Source organism: Ornithorhynchus anatinus, chromosome 1 (genome assembly GCF_004115215.2).
Source record: "Ornithorhynchus anatinus isolate Pmale09 chromosome 1, mOrnAna1.pri.v4, whole genome shotgun sequence".
Lineage (NCBI taxonomy): Eukaryota > Metazoa > Chordata > Mammalia > Monotremata > Ornithorhynchidae > Ornithorhynchus > Ornithorhynchus anatinus.
The window spans coordinates 112,679,330-112,697,679 of NC_041728.1; the positions used below are offsets into that span (position 1 = coordinate 112,679,330).

Sequence of the window (18,350 nt, forward strand, 5' to 3'; positions counted from 1 at the left end):
TGGAACCAACAAATTCCACTTAACCCTTCACTTTACTTAGTTTGAAATTTCTACCTAATCCTTGCTCTTTGCAATACTCACACACCCACACACACAAAGACACATACACACATTCACACTCTTCTCAAATCAGTTTGTTACTTTGCATCTTGATAAAGCTAATGATTTAGAATAATGGGGAACAGAATAATCTCAGTTTCTAAGCCAATTAAATGCATATAAATACTCTCATACAGCCACTAGTGAAACTACAGAACTACTTGAATATACATTTTTATAAAGTGAATTTTAATCTCTTCATCAAAAGCCCATTGAATACCCTACAGGAGGGCCTTGAAGGGGGCCTGAAAATCTTATACTCCCCTCTTGATATTCTTAAGACTCATATCCACAGCCTGTTATGGCAGAGAACAATCTATGCTCAGATTTCAGGCATGGAGCTACTAGACAGGAGACTTCCCTGTTTATATAATACCAGTGGCTTCATTCCTGCCTTCTCCTTATTTTTAAACAGTGTAATAATCCATGTTGGAAAAGGGCTTTCCCCCACAAGGACATCGTTGGGGCAGAGGGATTGATTTCATAAAGGAATAAATTGATGAGTGCGGATGGTTGTGGGGATTGGGGAAGGAGGAGGAAAAGAAGTAATCTGAGAATAGGAAGGGATTTCAATTATTTGGTCTTGGTGAGTCTCATTTTCCTAAAACACCTTTTACCTAGAAACTTCCTACTGTGGAACACAGACCCTGAAATTGTCCCGGGAATTTTCCCTGCTCCTTCCCACTGGTGGCATCTGAGACTGGATCAGAAAGACCTGTGTGTCCATAACCTTCTTCAAGACTCCCGGGATGGGCCAATAGATGATGGGCCCCGTCATGAAAAATTGCGGTTTAAATGAAATTCCCTTTCTCTAGCATTTCATTCACCAGGAATAAGTTCCACTCTAACTCATCCTATATAATGGATTTTATTGATTAACTAGAAAACTAGAGATCTGGCTGAGATCTCTGTAAAGACTCTGAATAATTCCCCATCAGTCCATGGAGAAGGGAGCTGGGGCTTGAAGGGTTATGTTGAGAGAGAAGAGGAAAACAAATGAAGCAAGAGGGGGGTGGGGAGAATTTTAAAAAGTTGTAGTGCTGATTCAAGGATCTAACTCCCTACCACTATGACTTCCAAGATCTCTGCTTCCAGCATGTCCTTTGCACTGTGGGCTGCCCAGGATCTAAGCCACTGCAGATTCATTCATTCATTCATTCATTCATTCATTCATTCATTCATTCAATTGTATTTATTGAGCACTTACTATGTGCAGAGCACTGTACTAAGCACCGGGAAAGTACAGTTCAGCAAAAAATAGAGAGAATCCCTGCCCACAACGGGCTCAGAGTCTAGTAGGGAGACAGACATAAAAACTAATAAATAGGCATCAATACCATTAAAATAAATAAATAGAATTATAGATATATACACATAAAATAAATAGAATTAAAATGTGTGTATACATATATACGCAAGTGCTGTATGGCACGGAGTGTGGTAGAGCAGAGGGAGTGAGTGGGGGTGATGGGTAAGGGAGGAGGAGCAGAGGAAAAGGGGAGCTCGATCCAGGAAGGCCTCCTGGAGGAGATGAGCTTTCATTAGGGCTTTGAAGAGGGGAAGTGTGCTAGTTTGGCGAATGTGAAAAGGGAGGGCATTCCAGGCCAGAGGTAGGACGTGGGTAAGGGGTCTATGGTGGGACAGGGAAGAACGAGGCACAGGGAAAATGTTAGCACCAGAAGAACAGAGTGTGTAGGCTAGGCTGGAGGAGAGAAGGGAAGAAAGGTAGGAGGGGGTAAGGTGATGGAGAACTTAAAAGCCAATAGTGAGGAATTTTTGTTTTGTATGGTGGTTGGTAGGCAACCGTTGGAGGTTTTTAAGGAGGAGAGTGACATGACCAGAGCAGCAGAAAGATAATCCAGGCAGCAGAGGGAAGTATAGACTGAAGTGGGGAGAGACGGGAGGTTGGGAGATCAGAAGGAATGATAATGCAGTAATAAATCAGGATATAATGACTGATTGTACTAACGTGATATCTGTTTGGATGGAGACGAAAGGGTGGATCTTGGCAGTTATGAAGGTGAGCCTGGCAGATTTTGGTGACTGATTGGATATGTGGGGTGAATGAGAGAGTGGAGTCAAGGATGATACCAAGGTTGTGGGCTTGTGAGACAGGAAGGATGGTAGTGCCATCCACAGTGACAGGAAAGTCAGGGAGAGGACAGGGTTTGCGAGGGAAGTTAAGGAGCTCAGTCTTCGACAAGTTTAATTTTAGGTGACGGGTAGACATCCAGGCGGAGATGTCCTGAACGCAGGAGGAGATACGATCCTGAAGGGAGGGAGAGAGAACAGGGAAGGTGATTTAGATTTGGATATTGCACCTCCTCCACCCCCAATGACTGCTTCTACCTGCTGCAGCTGCCAAATTCCCACCACAGTCCAGGGCCCTTGCCGTCCTCTTTCACTAGACAACTTGAAACCCACATTGGCTCTCCCATTTCATCAAGGAACCACCATCCCTAACCTGCCTTTCACAAGGAAAGCAGCATAGCCTACTGGGCCAGGGAGCCAGAAGGACCTGGGTTCTAATCCCAGCTCTGCCACCTGTCTGCTCTGTGACCTTGGGAAAATCACAACTTCTCAGGGCCCCAGTTACCTCATCTGTAAAAAGAGAATTAAGACTGTGAGCCCCATGTGGGACAGGGACTGCGTCCAACCCAATTTGCTTGTATCCACCCAAGCACTTAGTAGAGTGCCTGGCACATTGTAAGTACTTAACAAATACCCCAGTTATTATTATTAACTCTGGTGGCACAGAAAAAAAGCAGTCTGGTGCTACTGCCATAAAACCTGGGGAAGGCTGTGGCAACTTTCTCCTCTGTGGACTGTAAGTTCGTTGTGGGCCGGGAACGTGTCTCCCAATTCAGTTTTACTGTATTCTCCCAAGCACTTAGTACAGTACTCTGCACACTGTAAACACTTTATAAATACAACTGATTTATTGCTGTATCAGTCACTGAAGCTGGGGAGATGGCAGTGGATTCTGAGCCATGACGAGCCTGAAATTCCATTCCTCTAGCCTTGGTACCCTGCTGATCTTTATTTGAGTTTTTCTTTATTTGAGTTTTTATTCTCTCTTAGTGTGTTGTTTTACCTCCCTTTATGTGTCTGTTGTCAATATCTGCTCCCCATTTTAATTTTTAGATAGTGAGCCCCTTGAAGGATGGGGATTGTGTCTAATTTCCATCTATGTATTCTTTCTCATTGCTTAGTTCAGTGCTCTCTCTGCACACAGTAAGTGCTAATAAATGCTATTACTACTAATATTATAAAGGAACAGTCCTAAAAAAAACTGGTTGCTCATGGATGGCTTGGGCAAATGATCAGGGCAGAAGATTATTGGTTGAGTGAAGGCTACTTCACAAGCCTAGCCAAGCCACATGCTTGGCTATTCAACTTCAGAGTTTTTTTGATATTCTCCATATCAAAAAGTGAGTCAGTTGGTCCAAGGGGCCTAAAGAAAGTGGAATACCTCCAGAGCAATGTAGGCTTCTTCTCCCATTAGTGGGACCTTGGATTTAAAACACTCATTCTTTAAAGGACTCTTCACTCCTTGCCCTTCCTACCTCACCTTGCTGCTCTCTTACTACAACCCAGCCCTTCCATTTTGCTCTTCTAATGCCAACCTCCCCTCTCATAGTCACACCTGGAGAGTTTCCAGTACCCCACCGGTCTTGGCTATGGGAGGGAGAGTCAAGCAGAGGCCTACCCATTCCATTCCTTGCTTGGGCAGTGGCTAGAGAGCGGAAGGCCATCTGCTACAAGTCAAAACTCACCCATGCTGGGCAGCAGCGGCAGGGGAGAGAGTCAAGAGTGGAGACTCAAGTTTATTGCACAGAAGAAGGCAATGGTAAACCACTTCCATATTTTTACCGAGAAAACTCTATGGATACTCTACCAGAACGATTGCAGATGGAGAACAGGGCATTCTGGTAGAGATGCTTCCATGGGGTCGCTATGGGTCGGAAATGATTCGATGGCATAGGACAAGACAATGCCAAGCTACTCATTGTACCTAGATCTCATCTATTTAGTCACTGATCTCTCACCTACATCCTACCTCTGGCCTGGAATGTGCTTCCTCTTCAAATCTGACAGACTGTAACACTCTCCACTTTCCAAGTCTTATTGAAGGCTCGTCTCTTCCATGAGGCGGTCCCTAACTAAGCTCTCATTTCATCTCTCCCACTCAGTTCTACATCACCCTTATTTTCTCCCTTTATTTACCCCTCCCTCAGCCCCATAGCACTTATGTTCATATCCAAAATTTATATATTTATATTTGTTTGTCTCCCCCGCAGACTGTAAGCTCACTGTGGGGAGGGAATGTGCCTATCAACTCTGTTTACTGTTATACTGTACTCTCCCAAGTGCTTAGTATAATGCCTGGAACATCCTTCTTACTCATATTAGACAGATAATTGATCTCCCCCCAATTCAAAGCCTTACTGAAGGCACATCACCTCCAAGAGGCCTTCCTTGACTAAGCCCTCCTCTCCTCTTCTCCCACTCCCTTCCGCATCGCCCTGACTCACTCCCTTCATTCATCCTCTCTCTCAGCCCCACAACACATATGTATATATATCATTTATTTATTTATTTATTTATTTATTTATTTATTTATTTTATTTATTTATTTATTTATCTGTCTATATTAATATCTGTCTCCCCCTTCTAGACTGTGAGCTCGCTGTGGGCAGGGAATGTGTCTATTAGTTGTTATATTGAATTCTCTTAAGCACTTGCTACAGTGCTTTGCACACAGTAAGTGCTCAATAAATATGATTGAATGAATGAATGCTCAGCACACCTTGAACACTCTATAAATGCAATTGATTGATTATTGATTAACTTCCCGCAGCCAGGAAGGACCAATTCACCTGAGGTAGCTGAAGGGAAGAGAGAGAAAAAGTATTCATGTCAGCAGCTGTCCTAGTTCTAGGCTTCCCTAGAGAACAGTTGCAATGACAAGGAGTTTTAGCTGGCTTTCACATCAGGTTCTTCAAATCACATTGGGCCCAAATCTAGCTCCCCTCTGTTTGCTGAATGCTCACTGCAACTGGAGCCAGTCAGTTCCTGGTGTTTGCCAGGAACCACTTAAGGTGACAATATTTTGAATCCTTTTTTTTTATGGTATTTGTTAAGCTCTTACTGAATAGAGCATGGGGCTAAGAGGCAGAAGGTCATGTGTTCTAATCCTAACTTGCCCACATGTCTGCTGTGTGACCTTGGGAAAATCACTTCATTTCTCTGGGCCTCCGTTACCTCAGCTGTAAAATGGACATTAAGAGTGTGAGCCCTACATGGGACAGGGATTGTATCCAACCTAACTTGTATCTCTCCCAGTGCTTGGCATATAGTAAGCGCTTAACAAAAACCATAATTATTATTATTATTGCATTCATTCATTCAATAGTATTTATTGAGCGCTTACTATGTGCAAAGCACTGTACTAAGTGCTTGGAACGTACAAATCAGTAACAGAGACAGTCTCTGCCCAATGACGGGCTTACAGTCTAACTGGGGGAGACGGACAGAGAAGAACAATAGCAATAAATAGGATCAAGGGGATGAACATCTCATTAAAACAGTAGCAAATAAATAGAATTAAGGTGATGTACATCTCATTAACAAAATAAATAGGGTAATGAAAATATATATAGTTGAACAGACGAGTACAGTGCTGAGAGGATGGGAAAGGATACGGGGAGGAGCAGAGGGAAGGGGGGGAAAAGAGGGCTTAGCTGAGGAGAGAGGGTTTACGTGTCAACAGTGTTTACATGTCAAACACTGTTCTAAGCACTGTTGTAGATACAAGTTGATTAGGATGGACACCGTTCTGCATGGAGCTCATAGTCTAAGTATGAGAAAGAACAGGAAAACTGAGGCACAGAGAAGTTAAATGACTTGCCCAAGTTCACCTAGCAGACAAGTGATGGAGCCAAGATTAGAACTCAGATCGTCTGACTCCCAGGCCCATGCACTTTCCACTAGACCTGCTTATTGTAATTCTAACAGAGTCTTTTATTTTGTAAGAAATTGTTTTAAACAGCAGAAAGCTTGAAATAAATCCAGTTACAGAGATTTTTACTCATGGCAGCTAGCTCTATGTTTGGAACCTTGTGTCTCAAATATCATAATGATAGGATAACTGAGAAAATGGAGAGAGCTTCATGCTGAATCATCCTTAAAATATTTTAGAATGATGAATAATTTCTGTGCAATGACAATCAAGTAAAAGACTAACAATTTGTTCCTTAAATGAGACCAATTAGAATTCTATCATTATTACAGCCTCATTTTTATTACTCCGATGCCTTGTAAACCTTCTTCCAGAAAAGATGATTATTACAATTTTCAATAAGAGGCTCTAAATTCTTAACATCCAACACAAACATGTCTTTTCATTATGTAGAAAAGTTTTTTTACAAAGTAAATGAGTGTAAGCTCCACTAGATTGCCAGGTCTTTGAAAGCAGGGTTCATTCCTACCAATCTTATAGTATTCTTCCAAGTGCTTAGTACCATGTTCTGCACACAACAAGCCCTCTATGATCGAATGATTGATGTGATGATCTCATTAAATTTTGAGCACGTAAACTAGACCAAAACCCTCATTAAATGAAGGAGAGTGATGGTGGTGAAAGTGGGGAGTAATGGCAGGGGGGAGATAATAATAACAATCGTGGCATTTGTTAAGCGCTTACTATGTGCAAAGCACTGTTCTAAGCGCTGGGAAGGATACAAGGTCATCAGGTTGTCCCATGTGGGGCTCACAATTTTCATCCCCATTTTACAGTTGAGGGAACTGAGAGCCAGAGAAGTTGAGTAACTTGCCCAAAGTCACACAGCTGACAAGCAGCGGAGCTGACATTTGAACCCATGACCTCTGAGTTCCTAGCCCGTGCTCTTTACACTGAGCCACGCTGCTTCTCTATGATTAGGGAGAGTCAGCTCTGGGATAATTTAGGACAGAGAGCAGGAGGTCAAGGCTGAAACTTGGTCCTTGAAAAATTGGGAGAGCTGGAAGAGAATGGGATTCCTCTCCTTTGCTCTGCACATCTAAATGTGTCTTCAACCTCCCTGCTGCTCCTTCTCCCCCAGCATATCTGGACTGACTGACTTCTCAAACCTGATTTGGATTGGTTCACTAGAAGCTTCTGATGCCGGCATTCCCAGGCTATTCTGATAACAGGCAAACCATATTGCATTAGTAGAGTGTATCTCCTTGTAGTTGCTCAAGAGATAATTGATTTTATAATACATTTGCAGTTTGCAATTTGGAAAATAGCCCCTATAATACCACTGCAAATTACTGTTCAGTAAGCGGGGATAATGTCCAGCTGCCAAAAACAAATTCCTTTCTTCCTTTGAAATAAAATGTAACTGCTTTCAAACCTACTTGTTAAGGAATACTGTATAGAGACAGTTTGGAACAACACTGGCAAATGGAGCTGAAAGTATTTATTGCACTAATTTTATTTGGAAATGGTATCATATCTTTAATGGCAAATAATAGTTCAGCAGCTAATGACTTTAAATAAAAATAAACTTTGATATAGTAGATCGAGTTAGGCACCGACTGCTTAAAACTGATGTGCCATTATATTTTGTTTCAAATAGATTTCTATTCAGTAAGATGGAGGCGACTGATATAAAAGAGCAACACTGAACCAACCCTTGATAAATGAGTCCATCTATTTTAATTATTTTAGCAATCACATTTCAGAAACAGGAATGAGCAGAAATTTCAAATGGATTCCTTGTGCCATGATTCTAATTTTCCACTCGTTCAGAACTCTATCACCACGCTATCTGTTCCTCATCTCCGTGGTTTGACAGAATTCTCGGTGCTTATCCACTCTTATATTTTGCTTCAAATTGGGTGGCATTGTTTTGTCTCTCAACCCCTCAGCTCTCAAATGCAGATGGTAGTGTTAGGATTCAGTAGCAAAAATGTGACTTACCAATTTGAAACACCCTTCGGATGATTGCGTATGAATAAATGGACTAAGAACACCTAAATCCCAAGATGATTCGCATGCAATACTGCCAGGGCCTGGAGATGCATTTCTTTCATAGTTGCAGGAAAATCCTCCTAATCAAGGTGTGATTCATAAAATTGATGGTGTTGGTTAAGCACTTACCAGTTGGCAAACATTGTACCATTATTACAATAGATAAAAGATAATAAGGTTGGACACAGTCCCTATTCCAAATAGGGCTCAAAGTCTAAGTGAGAGGGAGAACAAGATTTGAATCCTCATTTTACAGATGAGGAAACCAAGGCCCAGAGATGTTAAGTGACTTGCCCAACTTTGCACAGCAGGAAAGTATCAGAGCCAGGAATTAAAACCCTAGGCCTCTGACTCTCAGTTGCAATAATTTTCATTAATTCCGGTTCAAGCAATCAACCTAGTCGTATGCTATTGGGAGCTCTAGGCATCTATGTGATGGAGTTTCATCCTGTCCATTATTCTCTGGACAAACTACTTTCACCCTTAATTCATCCGGTTCGTGGTAGAGCCAAACCTAAACGACATTGAAGGAGCGTGGCTTAGTGGAAAGAGTACAGGCTTGGTAGTCAAAGGTCGTGGGTTCTAATTCCTCCTCCCCCACTTAGCAGCTGTGTGGCTTTGGGTAAGTCACTTAACTTCTCTACCCCTCAGTTACCTCATCTGTAAAATGGGAATTAAGATTGTGAGCCCCACGTGGGACAACCTGATTACCTTGTATCTACTCCAGCACTTAGAACAGTGCTTGGCACATAGTAAGTGCTTATCAAATACCATTATTATTATTGAAATTGATGGCATGAGCATGTCCTCACTTTTACTACTGCCCTAACTCATTGCATGGATCCTCAGCAGATGTCAGGGACATAAGGTGGCTGTGTTGCCCTGACTTGCTCCCTTTAATCATCTCTGCTCCCACCCCCACAACACTTACGTACATATCTGTACATATCCGCTAGATTGTAAGCTCTCTGTTTATTGCTGTATTGTACTCTTCCCAAACGCTAAGTACAGTGCTCTGTATACAATAAGCTCTTAATAAATGATTGAATGAATGAATCCATAATTTATTTATTTATATTAATGTCTGTCTCTCCCTCTGGACTCTAAGTTCACTGTGGGTAGGGAGTGTGTCTGTTATATTGTTACATTGTACTCTCCCAAGCACTTCATACAGTACTCTGCCCCCCAGTAAGGGCTCAATAAACACAGTGATCTGAGTGACTGAATGACTGAATCCTATAGCTTCCTCCTGCTTTCCAGCCCCTCGGTGGTGGAACATTCTGGCCCACCATCAAGAATTTAGTTTGTAGAACCCCTAGGTAGTAGGGAGTGAGGGGTCTGAGAGGGAAAGGAGGGAGAGATGAGGTGGGAAAAGAGGAGGCTGGGTGCCATGGTGCCTAGTCCTTGGCTTTGCCTATTCTTGGAGGCTGTGTGACAGGACCCAGCCTCAGTCTGGAGGGGAAAGGGTCTAAGGACCCATGAAGTGAAGGGCTGGGTTCAAGATTATCCTCTGGGAAAGAGGGATGGGGCCATGCATCCCTGCCAGATAGGGATGGGGCGTATCCAGGGGACTAGAGAAAAAGACAAGAGCAGGAAAGGAAGGAACTAGCTGTCTGGAAAATTGCAATGGGATATGCGAGGCTGCAAGTTGAATTTAAAATAAGATTTGAAAGAGGCACTTCTAATGCATCCTTAGAACAGTACAGACATCCTTAAAAGTTTTTTAGACGACTAAAGAAAATCAGGGGCATAGTCGAGAGAACCTGTTAATAAAATACAAATACCTGGGACAAAGTATGAAAGCAAATAAAAGCAGAGATCTAAACAAGTCGGTGGGGGATACAAGGGGGAAGGGTCAGCTACACTTGTACCTCTTGAGCCTTCTTTGGATGGGCTGGTGGGCTGGGGTTGGGTGGGGGAGAGGCATGATGAGGCTGTACCTCAGCCAGTGTGCAGGAGCACTTTTACAGTCAGTGAGTTCATCCTGCCCAGAGGCTTCCACTGGCTGTTGGAGCTACAACTCCCACAAGAGTCTTGCTGGGGAGAGGCCATCTCCTTAGCACATGATTTCCAGGTGAGACTTGGAGAGCCCAGGTTGCTGAGAAGCAACATAGCCCAGCGGAAGGGGTCCGAGCCTGGGAATCAGAGAACCTGGGTTCTAATACCAGCTCTGCCACTTACCTGCTGTGACCTTGGGTAAGTCACAACTTCTCTGTGCCTAAATTCCCGCATCTGCAAAATGGACATTCAGTACCTGTTCTCCCTCCTACTAAGACTGTGAGCCCCATGTGGCACCTGATTATCTCGTATCTATCTCAGAGCTTAGTAATAATAATAATAATTATTATTATGGTATTTGTGAAGTGCTTACTATATGCTAAACACTGTTCTAAGTTCTGGGGTAGATACAGATGGTAGATACCCCATTTTACATATGGGGTAACTGAGGCACAGAGAAGTTAAGTGACTTGCCCAAGCTCACGCAGCAGCCAAATGGCGGAGACGGGATTAGAACCCAATCCTCTGACTCCCAAGCCCGGGCTCTTTCCACTAAGCCACTCAGATTCTCTTAGTACAGTATATTCTTAGTACAGTTCTTGACAACCAGTAAGCACTTAATAAATGTTGTTATTGTTACATTTATTATTCACACTGGGCTTTCTTTCTGGCAGGTCGACCTGAGCTGAGACTGGTGTGGACTGTGAGCCCGTCATTGGGCAGGGATTGTCTCTCTCTGTTGCCGAATTGTACATTCTAAGCACTTAGTACAGCGCTCATAGTAAGTGCCCAATAAATACTACTGAATGAATGAATGACCGGAACAGTGCACTGCACCAAATGAAGGCTCAATAGAGAACAGCCCACTACTACTACTCTAATGCTACTATTACTATTACTACGACTATTCCCCTCTCAGGATGGCACCTGGTGAGTTTTCAGTCCTCTACCAGTCTCGACTACAGGAGGGAGAGTCAAGCAGAGGCCCGTCCGTTCCATTCCTAGCTTGGATGGTGGCTAGTGAGTGGAAGGCAATCTGCTATAACTCAAAACTCACCCGCGCTGGGCAGCAGTGGCATGAGAGAGAGTTGAGGGTGGAGACTCAACTTTACTGTGTGGAAGAAGGCAGTGGTAAACCACTTCTGTGTTTTTACCAAGAAAACTCTATGGTTACAATACCAGAATGATGGCAGATGAAGGTGGGGTGTTCTGGGAGAGATGTGTCCATGGAGTCTTTATGGGTCAGAAATAGTAATAATACTAATGGCATTTGTTAAGCGATTACTATGTGCCAAGCACTGTTCTAATGGCTGGGAGGAGATACAAGGTAATCAGTTAGATCCACGTGGGGCTCACAGTCTTTAATCCCCATTTTACAGATGAGGTAACTGAGAAGTGGAGTGATTTGCCCAAAGTCACACAACTGACAAGGGGCTGAGCCGGGATTGGAACACATGACTTCTGACTCCAAAGCCTGGGCTTTTCCCACTGAGCCATGCTGCTTCTCAGCAGCATAAAAGATAAGGTATTATTACTAATGCTTTTACTATTATTAATGCTACTAATATTATTACTAATGCTATTCCCACTATTATTACTAATGCTACTATCCTGTGGAGAGCTCTACCTTGGGGTGCTGGTGTTCCTTCCCATCCTTTCTCAATGCCCTTCCCTAAACCTGACTCTGCATATCCACATTTATACCTGTGAGATCTAAATCCCCAGTGTTCAATAATGAACTCAGGAAGGTTTGCAATCCATTTTGCTCTATTCTTCATTTTTATACTCACCCTGGGTTATTTATTCATTTTCCAAGAGACTCTTAGGTTTTTCTGATTTTTGTTGGAAACTTGGGAAATTGCATCACTTTGCAAAGACCTGGGGAAAGAACTGTATACCTGCTGGGGTTTGAAAATAATAGAAGAACAAGCGAAGAAAGCTCTTCAAAGGTTGGTGTGTAGAAGTGCAGTATGCTGATATGACAACCAGCAACATTCTACCAGAAACAACAGAAGAGATTGATGACCCCTTGGAGGTGCATTAACTCCTTCAAGCCCTTGAAAGCCCCTGATGCATTAGAAGAGGTAATTTGCTAAATGGATCCCAAATGCCCTAAAAGAGTGAATGCATCTCCCTAGATGAAGCAATTTACTCCTTTCTCACTGATTGGGCTAATCTATTGTATCTTTGGCCACACATCTCTCAAAAGGGGTTAGATCAAAGACTGCAGAAAACACACCATGCTTTTTTACTTCTCATTATATTAAATAGTTTTAAGTTTCAGTGACACTATTATTGTGAAACCATCACAAAGTAACAGTGCCTCTGTGGAATCATCTCTGCAAGGCTCTCTTGAAGAGAACCTTTTGTAAAAGCTCAAATTCTTTTCATTTGGGCAAACAAAAAAAAGGGTCAAGACCCTTGCAATGCATCTTAAAAAGTAAGTCCACAGAGGGCCTGGTTCTAAATTTAAACTTATGTTTTAATTTATGAATTGCAGCTTAAAAAAAACCCTATAAAAGAGATGATGTGACTAAAATGAGTGAAAATTTTTCCCGTAAGAAGGATTGTAATGTTCTGCACCTAGAGGCAGGAATTTTTCAAACATCAGCAAGAGGATGGAGAAACCACTTCTCACCCAGGTTCACCCAGCTCCTTTGTTGTCATTACCAAAGATGAATACCAGCCTGGATGGGACCAGTGGGCCAGAGAGGGCATAATAAGAGCTAATAATAATAATGATGGCATCTAAGTGCTTACTATGTGCCAAGCACTGTCCTAAGATCTAGGGTGGGGATACATGCAAATAGAGTTGGACACAGTCCTTGTTCCACATGGGGCTTACAGTCTTAATCTGCATTTTACAGATGAGGTAACTGAGGCACAAAGAAGTTAAGTTACTTGCCCAAGTTCACACAGAAGACAAGTGTATTAGGACCCACATCCTTTGACTCCCCAAGTCCGGGCTCTTGCCGCTAAGCCACGCTGCTTCTCCCATTTTATTTCAAGGGGATAACCACTGACCCTTTTTCTCAGCATAAAAATGGGGTATCTTAATAGTTTAATAATAGTAACAGTGGTATTTAAGTGTTTGTTGTGTGTCAAGCACTGTACTAAGCGCTGGGGTGGTGGGAAATACAAACAAATCAGGTTGGACACAGTCCCTGTCCCACATGAGGCTCACAGTCTTAATCTCCATTTTACAAATGAGATAATTAAGACATAGAGAAGTGAAGTGACTTGCTCAAGGTTATACAGCTGACAAGTGGAGGAGCCGGGACTATACCCCATGACCTTCTGACTCCCAGGCCCATGCTCTATCTACTAGGTCATGCAGTTTCTCAAGAATAAAAGGATGAATGTACCTCAGGGAGTAGCTTAGTTCTTGGGTAAATCTGGCTCTTTAATTTTGATTTGCCAAAGGGCCAGGCATGACCAAATCCAAACTATGCCTTGGAAACCAAGCGGATGGAGGCCATTAATCAGTGCAATCCAGGGCCAGATGCCTGCTTTCCTGGGAGAATGGAGAGACATCATCATTCACTGTCTCCTCCCCTGCAATGGGTTTCGGGAGTAGAGCTTCTCGAATGCACCACAGGGCACGTTAATGGCACTCACAGCAACTCACCTGACATTAAGAATAGGGGTCACCTAGGCCAGAAGGCAGCTGGAATGGAGGTAAGAGTTTTACAGTGAAACATCATTGATTTGTTTAATCATTTCCTTTTCAGTGTAGTTCAAAGCCACAGAGATGAAAGCAAGAGAGATGCAGCACTGCTAGATGGTATGTACAGATGTGGAAAAAATGACTTAAAATGGATAAAGGCAGGTTCTTTATAGAATAAAATAAAATATAGAAAAAAATATATCTCACAAAATCCTAAAGAGGAAAGTGTCATCAGAGGGTTTACATGAATTTATGGATGACAAGGGGAGAAAGTGAGGAATGCCAGAAAAGCAGCCTGGTCAAGTGGATAGACCATAGGCTTGGGAATCAGAAGGACCTGAATTCTAATCCTGGCTCCTCTGCTTGTCCACTGTGTGACTTTCGGCAAGTCACTTAACATCTCAGTGCCTTAGTTAGCTCATCTATAAAATGGAAATTAAGAATTTGATCCCCTTGTGGCACATGGACCGTGTCCAACCTAATTAGTTTATATCTACCCCAGCAGTTAGTAAACTGCCTGGCACTTAGCAAGTGTTTAATACATACCATAAAAAAACAACAATGATGACATTTATTAAGTGCTTACTATGTGTAAAGCACTGTTCTAAGCGCTGGGTGGATACAAGGTGATCATGTCGTCCCATGTGGGGTTCACAGTCTTAATCCCCATTTTACAGATGAGGGAACTGAGTCACAGAGAAGTTAAGTGACTTGCCCAAAGTCATACAGCTGACAAGCAGCAGAGCCAGGATTAGAACCCATGACCTCTGGCTCCCAAGCCCGAGTTCTTTCCACTGAACTATGCCTGCAATCTTAGGCCACCAAGATGAAAACATTTAAAACAGATGGTTTTCTATTCTAGTTGTAGTTATGTCCAGGGATGGTTATTCCCTGTCACTGGATTAATTGCAAAGAAGTTCTTCCTTAGTAGCAATAGTATTTATTATCAAGCACTGTATTGGGTGCTTGGAAAACATTAATGAGTTTAAAGTCCCACTGAAGAATGGTAGACATATACTCACACATATATCTAGCCTAAATCTTCTTTCCTATAATCCAAGACTTATTTTCTTGGGTTTTGTCCTCCATGGAAATTGAAGTAGGTTGTCAGAGCCTTCCTTGCAATAATATTTCACAATTCTACCTTTTCATTAATAGGCACTTTATTTCTTTGCCCATAGGCCTCCTAGATTACCATGGAAGGAGATGAAATCGGCTTGTACTTCACCAAGTCATATTGGAGATAGCCAAGGATCTTATCTTCTACTTGATTCCAAATTGCTTATTTGAGGACTGTTCTCCTATCTTCACAGGTAATAGTGTTGGGCTGTATGAAAAACTAATTAGTTCGGTATCGCCCATCACATGGGGAGGGGTTCAAAGATTGGCACGGGTGAGAGTGAGAAACTGGAGTCAGGCTGAGCCATGCAAAATTTATTCCACATGGTGAATTGAACTTCTCTTTATGGGATACACTTACTAAGTTACTCACACATGTTGAAACACCTAGTTCCCACCCATGAATGTATTCCACTCGGGAGGAATGTACTTATACATTACTAGAAAGCAAACCTAATCCTAAACTAATAAGCAGCTGGCCAGCATGGTCCCCAACTTCTAACAGCTGGGAGAACTAGGGGAGGAGATGTTGTTAGTACCCTCCAGGGTTACCCTTCCAATGCAGACTACCTTCCAGTCACCCAGCTAATAATAATAATAATAATAACTGTGATATTTGTTAAGCACTTGATAATAATAATAATAATGTTGGTATTTGTTAAGCACTTACTATGTGCAGAGCACTGTTCTAAGCTCTGGGGGTGATACAGGGTAATCAGGTTGTCCCACGTGAGGCTCACAGTTAATCCCCATTTTACAGATGAGGTAACTGAGGCAGAGAAGTTAAGTGACTTGCCCAAGGTCACACAGCTGACAAGTGGCAGAGCTGGGAGTTGAACCCATAACCTCTGACTCCGAAGCCCAGGCTCTTTCCATTGAGCCACGCTGCAAATGTGGTAAGTGAAGCAGCATGGTGTAGCAGATACAGCCTGGGATTCAGATGGTTATGGGTTCTAATCCAGATGTGCCACTTTTCTGCTGTGTGACCTTGGGCAAAATCACTTTACTTCTCTGGGCCTCAGTTCCTTCATCTATAAAATGGGGATTGAGAATATGAGCCCCACATGGCACAGGAACTATGTCCAATCCGATTTGCTTTTATCTACTCCAGCGCTTAATGCAGTGCCTGGAACATAGTAAGCGCTTAACAATTGCAATTATTATTATTATTATTGAGTCACAGAGAAGTGAAGTGATTTGCCCAAGTTCACACAGCAGACAAGCGGTGGAGCTGGGAATAGAACCCATGACCTTCTGACTCCCAGTCCCATGCTCTTTCCACTACACCACGCTGCTTCATGTGGGGATACTCACTTCTTGCTCCAGAGAGGAGGTCCAGTCGGTCACTCAGCAACACGCAGGGTCCGACAGGGTGGGTGTCCCCGACTGTGGGTAGAGGCAACTTGCTGCGTCGGTGTGACAGAGTTCCAACCTACTTCCAAGCTCTCGCGGAGATCCCTCCCCAGAGTTACCATGCTATTTTTTGATCCTCTTTGTCTACAATGGCCTCAGCCAATGTCTGTCACAGGGCCATATTTAAGGAGGATCACGTGCTAATTCCAAATCACTGGAATTTTCCTTATCACTTGCTCTTAAGTCCTTCTGGCTTCAGTGATCTTATGGTTTATAGAATCGAGGGGCCCACAGTTCTTTATCGTTCAGTACTAGCCCTCCAACATCAGTGACCTTGCATGTTTTCAGAATCCAGGGGCTCACAGGTGTTGGGTTGATTCCAGGAGATTTGTGTGTTTGTTCAAAGCAAAGTGGGAGCTGGTTACAAAAATGCAGTTCGTTTGGCCAAGTCAGGCAGGCAGTCAGTCAATTGTATTTACTGAGTGCTTACTGTGTTCAGAGCACTGTATTAAATGCTTGGGAAAGTATAATATAAAAATATAACAGGCAATTTCCATGCCCACAATGAGCTTGCAGGCTAGAGGAGCTTACAGTCTAGAGGGGAAAGCCTGATGGGTCACAGCTGGAATTTCAATCTGGATCAAATTCCCAAAGCCAAACATTCTATATATAAGCAGGGTCTCATCCATATAGATAGTGTTTTTAGATTTCTTTGGAGAAGAGTGTATTCATATAAACTGAAAGTTATGGAAATTGAAGTTATCAGTGATTCGATATTAGACTTGTAAATGTAGTACAGTCAGCTCTTGCAGAACACAATGCTTTATTATGCACTGGGCTAGAGTTCTATGGGAAATTAGGGGATATTTTTCTGACAATGCAGGTCTCCCTGTGCAGAATATGATGCATTTCCCTCTACACTGTAAGCTCTCTGTGGGCAGGGAATGTCACCATTTATTGTTTTATTGTACTTTTCCAAGTGGTTAGGACATTGCACACAGTAAGCGCTCAGTAATACAATTGAATGAATAGCCAAAACAATATTGCACTCAATTCACAGTGATTGTCATGAGCCTGTCTTACACTGTCAGGGCTTACTCTTTTAGTCCATCCCTGGTACTGTCTCACCCCCTCAGGCACTTATTCTATAAATCTGTCCCTGGTACTGTTTCATCCCATCGGGCACTCAATGACAAGTCAAAACACAGTGAAGCCAAACCACCACGATATGTAACAGAAAGCTTTATTCAATTCTCAGTCTAATTGAAGGGGTAAGTGTATACAATAATTATAATAATTATTGTATTTGTTAAGCACTTATTATGTGCCAAGCACTGTTCTAAGTGTTGAATATGCACATATACACACACAGCTACCCTGTCCAACTGTTTTCCTCAAATTCATGCAGATGGTCTCATATCAGAGAAGTTTGAGGAGTCTGGCTGCTCACAGCATGTCTCCTTTGTGCAAGTCTTTAGGTGGGTCTTGGCGACCATGACATAGGTGACTCGGCTCAGGTGGTCTTTGCTGCCCACTGGGGTTGGATTCTTTAGCTCCTGGAGACCATCTGGTTCAGTTGTTCGGCCCTCTTCTTTTTGCACGTACTTGCTCTCCTTGCTCTGCTTTTCTCAGTCTGTCACCTCCTCTTTCTAATCCACTCGTGTTGGTTATTTCAGAAGGATCATGGTAGGTCCAGATTTGCTGCTTTGACTTACCTGCTATCTCAGGCCTGTTACTGGCAAAGCCGGGGGGTTGGGGGGCTGGCTACCCCTCCACCTGTGCCCACCCTGTGGGCTATTTTTGCAAGGTAGCTTATCTCATGTACCTCCGACAGTCCTCCTTTGGTCCGATGGCAAGATGGTTAAGAGCCTCATCAAGGTTCCCCTGCTGTGTTATCAGTTCCTCCCCAGATTCTTCCTTCTCTGTTGTTCTTCATGTGGTCAAATGATGGTTGCTCATACAATGGTTTCTGTGTTATAAAATGGAGTCACTTACGCTCACCACAGTGATGTCCTATTAAATGATGATGATGCTTACCATGTTTCAAAGCACTGTTCTAAGCACGAGATAATCAGGTTGGACAAAATTCCATTCCAC

General features: G+C 42.9%; 1 non-coding gene across 1 annotated transcript; it reads left to right on the forward strand.

Annotated features, from left to right (window-relative positions):
• Window positions 1-11,023: 11,023 nt before the first annotated feature.
• On the forward strand, window positions 11,024-11,161 carry LOC114815907. The gene has a single exon (XR_003763704.1). It is a non-coding gene; the product is annotated as a small nucleolar RNA SNORA7 (small nucleolar RNA).
• The last annotated feature ends 7,189 nt before the right edge of the window (window positions 11,162-18,350 follow it).